Source organism: Hibiscus syriacus, unplaced genomic scaffold (genome assembly GCF_006381635.1).
Source record: "Hibiscus syriacus cultivar Baekdansim isolate YM2019G1 unplaced genomic scaffold, ASM638163v2 tig00111342_pilon, whole genome shotgun sequence".
Lineage (NCBI taxonomy): Eukaryota > Viridiplantae > Streptophyta > Magnoliopsida > Malvales > Malvaceae > Hibiscus > Hibiscus syriacus.
The window spans coordinates 194346-207592 of NW_024063066.1; the positions used below are offsets into that span (position 1 = coordinate 194346).

The window sequence follows — 13247 nt, forward strand, 5'->3', positions numbered from 1 at the left end:
AAAAATTAGCCTAGGACCCTCTTTCACTTATATTCTGATAGACTGAATATCTTTCATAAGGATTACTAAAAGTTTTTATTAAGAAAAAAGAAAGAAAATTAGATGGTTTTGGTTCAAAACTAATATTGAATATCCAGATCCTTGACATGCAGTTCCAGAAACATAAACATTTCAACAAAAAACAATGCTAGTTGAAATTAGGAAAGTGCGAAAGAGGAAAAACTTACTTCCGGATAGCCCAAAAGAGAAAATAAATACATTCTTACAAGTGAGGTGAGAGGCTAAGAAATAAACGCAATTGGTGTTGCGTTTCAGCAATTATTCCTCTATTTTTTCTTTGTAAATAAAAAGCTGAAAGACATAACACTGCTTGGGTTTACAATTTTACATGGTGGAAAACTGAAGAACAAAAACCAAACGAGAGTGCATGTGAGTGAAAGAGACTGAGAAGTGAAGGCGTTGTTTGGGATTTCATTATATTTGATCATCTGTTGGAAAATCTTTAACCACAAGGATTAAACGAAGAAATTATTATATGTCATTTATACAAAATAATTCCAGCTTTGTTGGTGACTTTCAACAATGATACTTAGTTCATCTTAGTAGTATTTGTCAACTCTGCATTTCTAACCCCATTTTTTTTCTCACAAGCATTTCATCGAACAACTATGCTTCACCTGAGATGACACGTATCTAACATTACACCTTGAATCGTTGATGGTTCCGATAGTCCCCTGGTCGGGTATTCTCTCAATGGACCCTTATTCAAGTCAACACCTCTACAAAATTCAAAGTTAGATTAGAATTTCCCATGCATCCCCGACTGAAAAGTTACGCTGAAAATGAGAAGAAGGAAGCGAAAAAGGAAATCCGAGATTGAAAATAAATTTGGGGTTTAGAATGAAATTGAGGATTATGTTGTAAGTTTTAAAAGTTGGGGGACCTAAATGCAAATGCCTGAAAAGTTCAGTGACCATATTGCAAACGTACTAAATATTGGAGGACTGCCACGTCATCTTCTTCTAACGGCAGTGTAACAACGTCAAAAGGTCGATTACGTCGGGGACCATATTGCAAATGACTAAATGTTGGAGGACTGTATTACAAGTTTTAAAAGTTGGGGGGCCTAAATGCAAGCTTCAGAAAAGTTCGGTGACCATTACTATTCTTTACCCTTATTTATATGGACATACTATATGTTTGAGGAGATTTCCTTTTATTGGTAATTGGATTTTGTTGGTGTATACAAAATAATTTTTTATTAAGCTAAAGTGATTATAAAGTAATATTTGTTATAAATATTTTCAATCATGTGATAATGAAAGTCTAATAATTCTTGTAATAGCATGTATTTGTATCTTTGACCTGTAAAAGCAACAACGATTTTATTAACCTTCGAAAAAAATTGTTTTCTGCACTAAACAATTTTTATTACCAAAGATTTCAAAGCATGATCCTTAATTTATTATAATTGGATCATTTGAAATTTTAAATAATTGAGATTATCACAAATTTAAATATTATAATTAATCTATTTGAATTAAATTAATTTAAACCGTTCAAACTTTGAGTACTTTTTATTCAAGTTATTTTAAAATAGTATTATTATTAGTAATCAAATTATCTCATTAGCTAAAGGGATTATTATTAAACCAAGGTCATTTGTTAGTATAAATGAACACTAATCACACAATAATCAAGGGGATTAACAAAGCATCAACTACACTCAAGCAAAAGAGGAAAAAAGTGAAGGGTAACAAGTATACCCTCGTCGGAGTATCATTGGAAGTTCGGGATTTACTTGAAGGCTTTCAGCAAATGTGAACTTTGTTTGTTGCTTTAGTCCTTTATTTGTTTCAAATAAAAGGGGATTTTGAAGATAACACCGCCATACGTGGTGGTTGTCGATGGCGATGTGGTGGTCGATCGAAGGTTGGTGACCAGTGGACATCGGATGTTTGGTGGTGATTTCGGGTAGTTAGGAGGTTGAAAATGGGTGATTTCTCTTGAAATCGGGTTTAGTGTTAGGATAGATGAAGAACACTTTAGGATTTGTGGAGGAATTCTTGAGATTTTGGGTTTACAATCTTAAAAAACAAGTTTGAGTTTTATTTTGGTGTTGATTTTAGATCAAAAGGGAAAATGATGAACAAGAATGATGTTCTTGAAAAAATATGAGTTTGATATTGAAATAACAAGTTTTGGGGTGGTTTTAATGTTTGTATTGGATCAAACAAAGTTATAAAATGAGTTTTGGTATGAATGTAGGATGAATAAAGATGAACATGGAAGAGAGGAGAGAGGAAATGTTGAGAGAATTGGGAGAGGGAGAAATGTTTTTTAGGTGAGAATGAGGTGTTGTCCTAAAATTTGGGCTTTTATATTAGAAAAATATTTTGGGAAAATTTCTTCATAAATCCCCTATTATACCCGTGTTTTGGTTTGGAGATGTGGCATTTCATTTCTTTTATTTCGGCCACCGTTAAATTGCAACTTGTGTACCTTAAATTTTCTTTCAGTGCAATTCAGTCCTCAAATTGTTCCACGTGTTTTCAAATGTGTTTATCTCAACTAATCCCAAAGGTCGATGGCGACTCTAATTTTTTATTAAAATCTAATTTTTATGGTTAATTGGGCCCAAATCCAACCCAATTAAGCCCAATGATTTAAATTATGAAATTTATGAGTCCACTTACCTCTCATGAACCCAAAACTACTGGTCTGAAATTTGAAGTGTTACAATAGTTATCATTAATAACAATAATAAAATAATAATTATAACTTTGCTTGCTTTAAAATAATATACTATTAACCGTTTGATAATGATCACTCAAACATTATTGCATGTGACATGTTCAAACCCAAAACCTTTATAAATAACAATATTTGATTTATGAAAATATTTTATTTATTTTAATTTATAAATGAGAAAATATGTTAATAATATAATATTGTATATAAAAAGTGGTGCATGAATTAAAAAATTATTAATTAAATGTGAATTAGGAAAGTTCCATGAACTAGGACCTTGATGATAAGTGTTAACCTTTGTACTTTAAAACACTATTAAACAAAGTAATAAAAAAGTAGTATTTAGCACATTGTTTTAAAGATCACATCATTATTATTCATTTCCCATCAAAACTTTGGTAGATGCATGTTCTTATTCCTTATATTGTTGTCTCTTATCCATAAGCACCTTGCTGATGAAATGTTAACATGAATCCTTTCAGTATTATAATTAATAATTTTTAATAATTTGATTAAAGAAAATTATACCCATAATGATTATCATATTTTCATTTATAGTCCAATATAATTTATTTCATTAAAGAAAACTTTGATTGATCCTATAACAACTCATTTTGAGTTATAAAATTCAGAAAATTTATTTTATTTATTTAAATATATTAAAAACATTATATTTATATATTTTTATTAAATAAATAATCAAATCAAATAAATGTTATATCTAAATCTGATATAACTGGAAAGCTGGACCAAGTCTAACCCTGTATTTTTTTCTTATTTAATTTTGATTTGATGGAGTGGTAGCATAGAAATCAAAATGTTCATGATTTTTCTTTTATTTTTGGATAAATTACAAATTTCATAACTAAACTTTACTCTTTCTCTTATTTTTCTTACTGAGCTTTAAAAGTTTTTAATTTTCTCACTAAACTTAATATATTAGGGTTTTTTTCACTAAACTTTACTCTCTCTTCTATTATGATCACTCCGTCATCATTCCACCGTTAAATAGTTAATGGCGTTAAAAACTGTAGCATTTTAATTTTTTTAACTAAAGTGACTTCATTTTACATCTATATAACAATCGATTTTAACTCCGTTTACTATTTAACATCTGAGTGACAAAAAAACTCAATACATTAAATTTAGTGAGAAAATCAAAAATATTTAAAATATAATGAATAAAATAAGACAGAAAATAAAATCAAGTCGTCAAATTTGTAATTTACCCTTTATTTTTTAGTGAAGGAATGACCTTTTGCTTTATTGAATGAGCCAACTCTTCTAGGTTGGTTTTTCAAGTCAATGCATATCATGAATTGACAAGTGATTGCAAGGAAAAAGATTTATGCTTTTTGCTTTGTAGATTTTTATATAATTTATGGTCATATTTGAGTTGTAACAATCATTTACATTTCTTTCAATTTGAAAATTTTCGAATTGATGATCTATGGTAGAGTTATAGACATTGATGATTAGTATTAGTGTCGGACTTAAGATTATTATTATCACACGTATTGAATAAAAATAATGATTTGATAATAGATCTGATTATGACAATTTATATGAATTTATAAAAGACTTAATCGAAACTCGTATAATTATTTTTGTTTAATTTTTTAAATAATTGTTTAACATCTTTTTCTAATTTATTATTATTAATAAATCAAACAAAATATCCTGAGCTTCCACCCATATTTAATCTCTAAGTAAAACATGATCGGTTTGTAAACCGTATTACGAACCAAGTAATATTTAATGAGGATTGCGCTACACTTAGCCACGTAAGGTCAAGCGAGTGAAAGAGAGCACCCGTACTTCAGCTACGTGTCGAAACGTCAGATGAGGTACTGCTAGCTGTCGCTCATCGGGGTGACCGTAGTTTAGCGGCTGCTTTCAGTTTTTACACGGCTACCTGCCTCTTATAGTTGACAACTATTATTCTAAGGACGATGTTAACGTGCGGAAATTTTAATATACGGTTAAAAAAAGTGTTATTAATTTTATTATTATCTAACTAAAAAAATTGATAAAAAATTATCAAAAATATTATTATTTCTATCGGTTTTATTATTATTAGGTGTTTTACTAAATTCGGTAAAACGCTACAGATTTTGTTATTTTTTCTATTGGTTTTGTTATTATTGGACATTTTTATCAGAAACGTTAAAAAATTGATTTTTAAATAAAAATAATAATATTTTAGGTAATTTTTTTTTATCGATTTTATTATTTAAATAATAACAAAATCGATAATATTTTATTTTAATCTTATATTAAAGTGTCGCACTATATAACTTTCCGAACAATGATCACTCATTTTGTTGACAATTACGGAAGTATCACGAATATCACGACCAAGTATTTCAAAAGTCAATGATAATTTCTTCATATTTGTAAAAAACTTGGAAAAAAGTTTTTAGAAAATGTGAAGCAAAGTGTATGCTTAATGAATGAATATTTCCTGTTAAATTACAAATATGTTTTTTAAATGTATAAAAGTTATAATATAATTATATATTATATTTTACGAACTCATTAGTTGGTTTTAGTAGTAAAATATAAAGTTATTATTCTTAAAAATCCTAAATTCAAATGACAATGTTCATATGATATATATACGTTTTCAATAAATTAAAAAAATTATAAACATATATTATCTTATAATAATCATAAAATATTAAAAAAATTACATTTCATGTGTTGAACTATTGAATTAAATCAAACAAGAACATAAGTCCTTGTTCTGCTTTACGATACATGTTTTTTCACGTCTTTGTTCTGTTTTTAATCAATGGCTGTAATAAATAATAACTTAAGAAAAATGACTTTTTTTTTGACAAGTTTTACATATTGTAACAGTGATAAGAAAAATATTTATTAAGATTCATTTGATAAGAAAATGATTAAATATTTTCAAAAATATTTTTATAATATAAATAAAATTTAAAGATCAAATTTAAATCACCATATTCATATATAAATAAATAGGCCGTTTTTTTGCAATAATACAATGAAAAAAAATTGTTCGAATAATGTATCTGATAGATTATTTGCTCGAGTTGCATAGAATACCATGCGACTTCCCCCTCCCCGGATCACCGTGTGTCTTTCCCCCAATATTTTAGCCTTTAATTTTGCTTTGCCTTTTTTGAATGGTTTTCATGCAATCTAATGGTTTGTAATAAGTATTCAAAAGGCGATTCCGTTTTATACTGTAGCATTTATACCATTCAAACAAATAATCTCTAAGATATAATATTCGAATAATTTTTTTCAACTGTATTATTGTAAAAAATCAGCCCTTCACTTGCAATTGTTAGTTAAAATTCTTTTATTGGTATATTTTTTATATATAATAATTTTTTATAGTACGACAGAATCTAACATATAATAAAATAAATCAAATGAAACCTGTGGGCAAAACATGACGGAGATTGTTTTACAGAGTCTAGGGAGGCGCGTGGAGCACAGATTGTCGTAAACTACGCGGTTCGAGAAAATAGAAAAAGGAATTATCAAAGAATGTTGTCGAGCGTGTGAACATGGTCGACGGGCCGTTAGTTTCCCTTTAACGCCGTTAAATCGCGCAGTACAAAACGAAAAACAAACTAGGAATGGCAACGGGTCGGGTTCGGGGCCGGTTTTTCTCGTCCCGTCTCCGAACCCAAAATGAATCCCCATCCTCGACCCCGACGGGTTTTTTATCGAAACGTCCCGTCGGGGATTTTTTTTGCCCAGTCCCCGAACACGACCCGAAATATTATACTCGAACCCGAAAATATTATATATATAATTAATATAAAAAATATAAAATATTATATATATATATATAATCGGGACGGGTCGGGGCGGGGATACCTTGCTCCGAACCCGAACCTAACCCGAAAAAATCCCTAAACCCAACCCGATATCATTCAATCCGACTCGACCCGAACTTAACCAGATTTCAGATTTCCCTATCGGATTTGGGACATACTGCCATCCCTAAAACAAACCCTACCAGCATTTTAAAAAAACGGTTACCGTTACGATTTTCATCTAAAGGCAAAATATTTTCCCGTTACTCTCACCCTGTTTCGCTTCCTATAAATAGACGACTCACTCGCCTGCTTCGTTGTTTCTCATTTTCAAGCTTTGAAAAAATTAAAAAAACAAAAAAAGTCCAAGTCTTACTGAAAGAATACGAATTTTGTTGATTTATTTGATTATTTTATTAATTTGGATCTTTGGGTTTTGATTTTTGATTCCTCGGAAACAAGAGTTTCAAGGTAAACTTTGCAAATTTTTGTATTAAAATTGATTTTTTTGTTGATGTTCTCCATGATTTGAATTAGATTCTTAATATTTGTTTCTGGGTTTTCATTTTGGTTTTGTGTTAGTCTGTGGGAAATGAAAAAAACAACAACTGACTTTGAGTGCTTGGTATATGGGATTAAGAAACTTCGGTATTTTAAGTGAATTAGTTGGTGTTTTTCCTCTCCTTTTGGGGGAAAATTTTGTTTTAGTTCTTCATTTGGAAAGATAGTAAAACTATTTTCTCTTTCTGGGCTAGCTCTCTTGTTATGGATACCAATTTATAGCGTATATTGAAAAAGATAATTGCTTTAAGCTTCAACTTTTTTTTTATCTTTGCAAGTTAGTCTGTTCAAGTTTAGAGGTTCGTTTTGGTTAGCCAACTGTTTGTGTATTTTTCTTTGATCCTGGAATGTTCCAATAAGTTGAATGTTAATCAAACTGATTTGATTGTGTAATTTTTAGTATTTAGGTTCTTGGTAAGTTGGTATGGCAAAATTTATGTATGAACATGGCTTTTGCCCTTCAATTTGGATTATGCAGAAGTAAAAGTTAACCGTTTTTTTGCATTGTTTTTGCAGGTCAATTTGGAAAGCTGATGCCAAACTCATATTATGGATTCACGCCGGCTTTTCAGATATGGTGCGACTGATACCGGCCTATCATACTTGAGTAACTCGACCTCTTATTCAACTTTTCCTTCAATACCTAACAGGCTGTTCAGTTCTTTGAAACCCGACATCAGAAACTCGCCGAAATCGCCCTTTTCGATTCCATTTGATTGTGATACCAGCACCACATTGAGTGACAGCCAGGAGCAGCATAGCTCTATAGAGAATCTCTCAGGACTTGGCCATTCTTGCAACTCTTCATTTGAATCCAAAACTTATTTCCGTAGTTTGAGTCCTTCTCTGGACTGCAGGGGTGAAAGCTTACTATTCAGTTCCGGTGGAACTTCTTATGCACAAGATGCAAATTCTGGCCACAAAGTAGGATACACTTTGCAGGAATTGGAGACCGTACTTATGGCACCCGATGAGGATGAAGAGATAACCACTCCTAATGTTTCCCATGGAGAAAGTAGTAGACGACGGACGACTGGCCAGCGATCTAGGGTGTGGAGTCGGGAAAGCCAAGGATCTTTGGTGCTTCAGCCTCAGACATCCTTTGTCACTAGCCATAGGCAGTCAGCTGAAGTTGTTCATGTTGAGAATCGCCAGAAATCAATAGAGGGTTTGTTTCTGCGGGGTATTCCATCTGGCAATCTGAAGCAGTTGCTGATTGCTTGTGCTAAGGTCCTCTCTGAAAACAGAATGGCGGAATTTGATAAGTTGATTGCGAAGGCTAGGGATGCTGTGTCTATCAGTGGGGAACCGATCCAGCGTCTTGGTGCTTACATGGTGGAAGGTTTGGTAGCAAGGAAGGAAGCATCAGGGTCTAGCATATATCGTGCCCTTCGTTGCAGAGAGCCTGAAGGCAAGGACTTGCTCTCCTACATGCAAATCCTGTATGAAATCTGCCCGTACTTAAAGTTTGGTTACATGGCAGCCAATGGGGCCATTGCCGAAGCATGCCGAACCGAAGATCGCATTCACATTATTGATTTCAAGATTGCTCAGGGAACACAATGGGTGACTCTCTTGCAGGCACTTGCAGCTAGACCAGGTGGAGCTCCTCATGTCCGGATTACAGGAATTGATGATCCTCTTTCAAAATATGCTCGTAGTGGTGGATTGAAAGCTGCCGAAAAACGTTTGGCAGAACTATCTGAGAAGTTCAATATTCCAGTCGAGTTTCAAGGAATGCCAGTTTTCGCAGAAGATATAACAAGGGACATGCTTTATGTCAGGCCCGGAGAGGCTCTGGCCGTCAACTTCCCTCTTCAGCTCATCACACCCCTGACGAGAGCGTTGATGTGAACAATCCTAGGGACGGGCTCCTACGAATGGTTAAGTCGCTTTCTCCCAAGGTCACCACATTGGTAGAGCAAGAATCAAACACAAACACAGCCCCTTTCCTCCCCAGATTCATCGAGACTCTGGAGTACTACCTGGCAATATTCGAGTCCATAGACGAGACACTACCAAGGGACAGAAAGGAACGAGTCAACGTGGAGCAACATTACCTGGCCGGTGATATCGTGAATGTGATTGCCTGCGAGGGAACAGAGAGGGTCGAACGCCACGAGCTCTTCGGTAAGTGGAAGTCCAGGCTAACAATGGCCGGATTTCGGCAATACCCTTTAAGCTCATACGTGAATACGGTGATACGAAGCCTGCTGAAGTGTTACTCTAAGCATTATACACTTGCGGAGAAGGATGGTGCTATGTTGTTGGGGTGGAAAGATAGGAACCTTATATCAGCTTCTGCTTGGCACTGTGAAAGCAGCTGAGATTCATACAAAGGTAGAAAAACCAAATAATCAGTTCATTCTTTTATAGGTTATAGATGTCGAGATATGTGAATAACATCCTTATAAATCCAAGAGGGTGACATTTTCGCATACACCATTTGGCAAATCACCACTGTCTCCTTTTGTTCATTCTTTTTGTCTTTAATGGGATTCGATGTATGTGTAAGAACAATGAGGGATAAGTTCTACTCCGGTTAATGATTCGACAGAAATGACATGTATCCCCTGTACTGTACAGTTTATAAATACGGAGAGAGAAGGAAGAAATGGTTCTTATTCGAATAATTTGACTTGATTCTACTTTCTTTTATGTATTACCAGTTTTTAACTACCGATCTCTTCCATACGATAAAACTTAATTCTTTCAAGTAAAGAGGGTCTAATTAAAATATATCCCAAATTATTAAAAGATGAAACTAAAGTTGCAACAAACAGGAACAAATCAGGTCCAAGCCCCAAAGAGAAAAAAAAGGCCAGCAAAAGGAACAAGCATAAACCAACAGTGAGCATGACAAAAACCAGCAGCATGCGACTTATTTTTTCAATCTTCAATACTCAAATAGGGATTGGATCAATCAATAAGGAAGTGATACTAGTTTTTACAGCTTCCCCACTATGTGTGTAGGCATCTTCGTCTCTGTAAATGAGATCAATCACCCTCGTAAGATTGAGAATTCGATTAAGTGCTTGGTGTGGCACGGCCGTTGGTTTCAAGAACGCTTCATTTGTATCCTTCCAAGCATTCTTCACTTGCTTGTTCAACTCTACGCATGCCTCTTCCTCTGATGCCCCATATTGTTTGATGTAGCACTCCACCGCTGACACGACATGCCCTCTCTCTTGCTCAAACTGTACACCAGAGATTTTCCTCCCCCTCAGCAAATAATAAATTTTTTCACTGAATAAGTTATTTTTAAAGATTTATGTTCATACCTTGTGGCTAGCAATGTCGTTCATTAGCCTAGCAACTAGTGTTGAAGCTCTAAGAATTTTTGGGTTATTAGATGCCCAAACAAAGGTTTCTTCTGTTATGGTATCTTCCATGCCAACAAATGATGTAACTGCTAGCAATTCATACCCGCTAGATTTTAATGCAGTGGGCATATACTCCTCCAGCGTAGGTGTGTGATTTTCATGGTGCCACTTGCTCTCAATTTAGTAGGCTTGACATTGTTGTTTCATCTGATCAACAAAAGAAAAATGAAATACAAAAAACCATCCAACACAACTTAATGTAGCTGATGATGATAGGGGGTTGGGGGGGTGTTGGGGACAATACATACAGCTTCTTTCACAAATTCTACACGATATAATTTCCCTTGCTCGATCATCAATTCTTCCATTTCTTTATAAACATTTAAGAGTTCAGCATAGCACAATTTCATGTAGTTTGGAAGTTGATCCATACAGTTGATATCCCACCTACGATTCAAATGTCAGTCAAATTCAATTTCCGGTAATAACAAGTAAAGGTATTCATAATATATGCTTAGAGTAACCTGTCAATCGCTTTGGTAAAGATATCAAGCTCTTCATGTGTTCCATATGCATCATATATATCATCCACAATTGATGACATAGCGGTAACTTTTGCTGCGAACTTTCTAGCAATGGTGTAATGGGGTTCAAAGTACACTCCCAATACCCACAGGTAACCTTCGACCAATCTGTCCCGTATGAAAGGGAAATTGGTCCTCACATCTAATCCTTTCCACCACCTAAAATCAAGAACTATACTTTTAGATCATTTATGAATATGTATGTATGTATGTATGTAGTGATTACCTATATATCTCACTTATCTCCTCCTTGTGCAGATGTTGTACTTGCAAACTTGACTAAAGTTTCATCTTGGGAACCATATTGTTCATATATCGAAATGTAGCTCCGAGCGACCAACCTCGGCAAGCTCTTGCGGAGGGGTCGGTTTAGAGCATTAGCAATCTGTATGGAAAGAGGACAGGGTACCCTAGTTTGGGCCAATTTCAGATGAGAGTTGGTGAAAGCAAGAGCTTCTTCTAATATATCTTCTCCATGAAAACCGAAGTTTGCAGCTTCATATAATTCTTGCAAACCTCTCACGTCACTAATCAATGATCCCTTGAAGTCTCCTTTCTCATCTTTGAACTTGTTGAATGACTCTGTTCAACCACCAAAGACATTACAAATAATCTTTTTTATTAAAATCAAAAAGTTTCAACAAAGGCATACCAGAAGGAACATTGAACCCATGCTCTCTCAGCAATCGAAATCGAACTGCTGTAGTGTAAAGATCGTGACTCTTGTTATCCTCGACACCATGTTCATGTATGATGTGTAAGATATCTTCAATCTCTTTCTGGAAATGGTAAGCCACGCCTAGTCGTTGGACTGCATCAATTAAGTCCAACTTTTTGTTGCTAGGTCTTCAAGAGTTCTTTGTGATCCAAAAGCTTCTTAGTCACATGTATTTAATGTTGATAGTGTAAGACGTAATATCACAAGTTATTATCTGTTTAAGAAATTTTTACTTATAGACCCTATGGATTTTATTGCTCAAACTTAATTTACGTAGGTCAAAATTTACTTTTATCACTGAAACCGCTTGATATCACATATTTGTTGATTATAATTTTTTTAACTGTGTGTATAATGATTGATTTTTTTTAAAATTAGAACTATGATATATCCATTGGCTACATAAAACATCATCAATATCGTCTTGTCATATACATACAAGAGAAATGCATTCATGTCTATCATAAGCAAAATATAACAATGACAGTTTGATAAACAAGAGCGTGAACAATTGAGACAACAACATATAGAGATGGATCACTCAGACGTCCCAATGCATCAGACGAGAATGAAAACTCAAAGAATATCCGAAGTGAACGAATGAAAAAAAAAAGAAATATTCCTTTAACCACAGTCTTGTCTGACAGACACATAAATCTTAGAACCAACAGAGTGTCATGCAAATGAACAAAGGAACCATGCATCGAAAAAGCAATCAACCATGGAATCATGAAGAACTACATACCAAGAAAAAGACTAATGAAATAAACCTGCACCGGGAGTCCAAAAACTCCTGTAGCCACAATACCATTTATTAAAAAAATCAAGAAAAAACATTATTATAAATACGTTAAAATATAACTTAAAATTAACAAAATCAATGACAATCAATTAAGAGAAGATAAAAATGACAAGGAAGTGACCGGACCATCACCGCTCTCCTTGATGAAAAACTTACCAACTGCAATAGAGGTTTTGTTAATAGAGAAAAACATACTACATGACAATTCGATGGTTGAAATCATAGTTGTTTATATTTGTTGAAAAATATTGTTAGTATAATTGTTAGAAATATAATTGTTTATGGCAGTTGTTATTTTTGAAAAATTTGGTATCATTATTATGAAATTTTTACAATGTTCGACAATCATCGTTGAACACCGCTAACGATGAGTACCACTGAACATCATTAATTTAATTTATAGAAATTTAAAATTTTAAAGTACATAAATTAGTTAGAAATTTAAAAGTGAATTATTTAAAACAAAATATTAATTACATTATTTTCCATAATCTTTTTTGGATAAATTATACCTGTGACCACCTAAGTATAGTCTCTTTTTATTTTGGCCACCTATTTTGAATTTTGGTCAATCAAGTCATCCAAGAATTTAAATGCATTCAATCAGACCACTTGCCGTTAACATTTAACGGAAGTATTGACGTGGTAGTTAATAAAATTAGTATAATTATACATTTGTTCACTGTTACTTATATATTCTATCAATTT

At 33.3% G+C, this 13247-nt stretch overlaps 2 pseudogenes; one reads left to right on the plus strand and one right to left on the minus strand.

Annotated features, from left to right (window-relative positions):
• Window positions 1-7646: 7646 nt before the first annotated feature.
• Window positions 7647-9462, plus strand: LOC120159040 (annotated as a pseudogene).
• Window positions 9463-10015: 553 nt separating this feature from the next.
• On the minus strand, window positions 10016-12193 carry LOC120159173 (annotated as a pseudogene).
• Between the last annotated feature and the right edge of the window lie 1054 nt (window positions 12194-13247).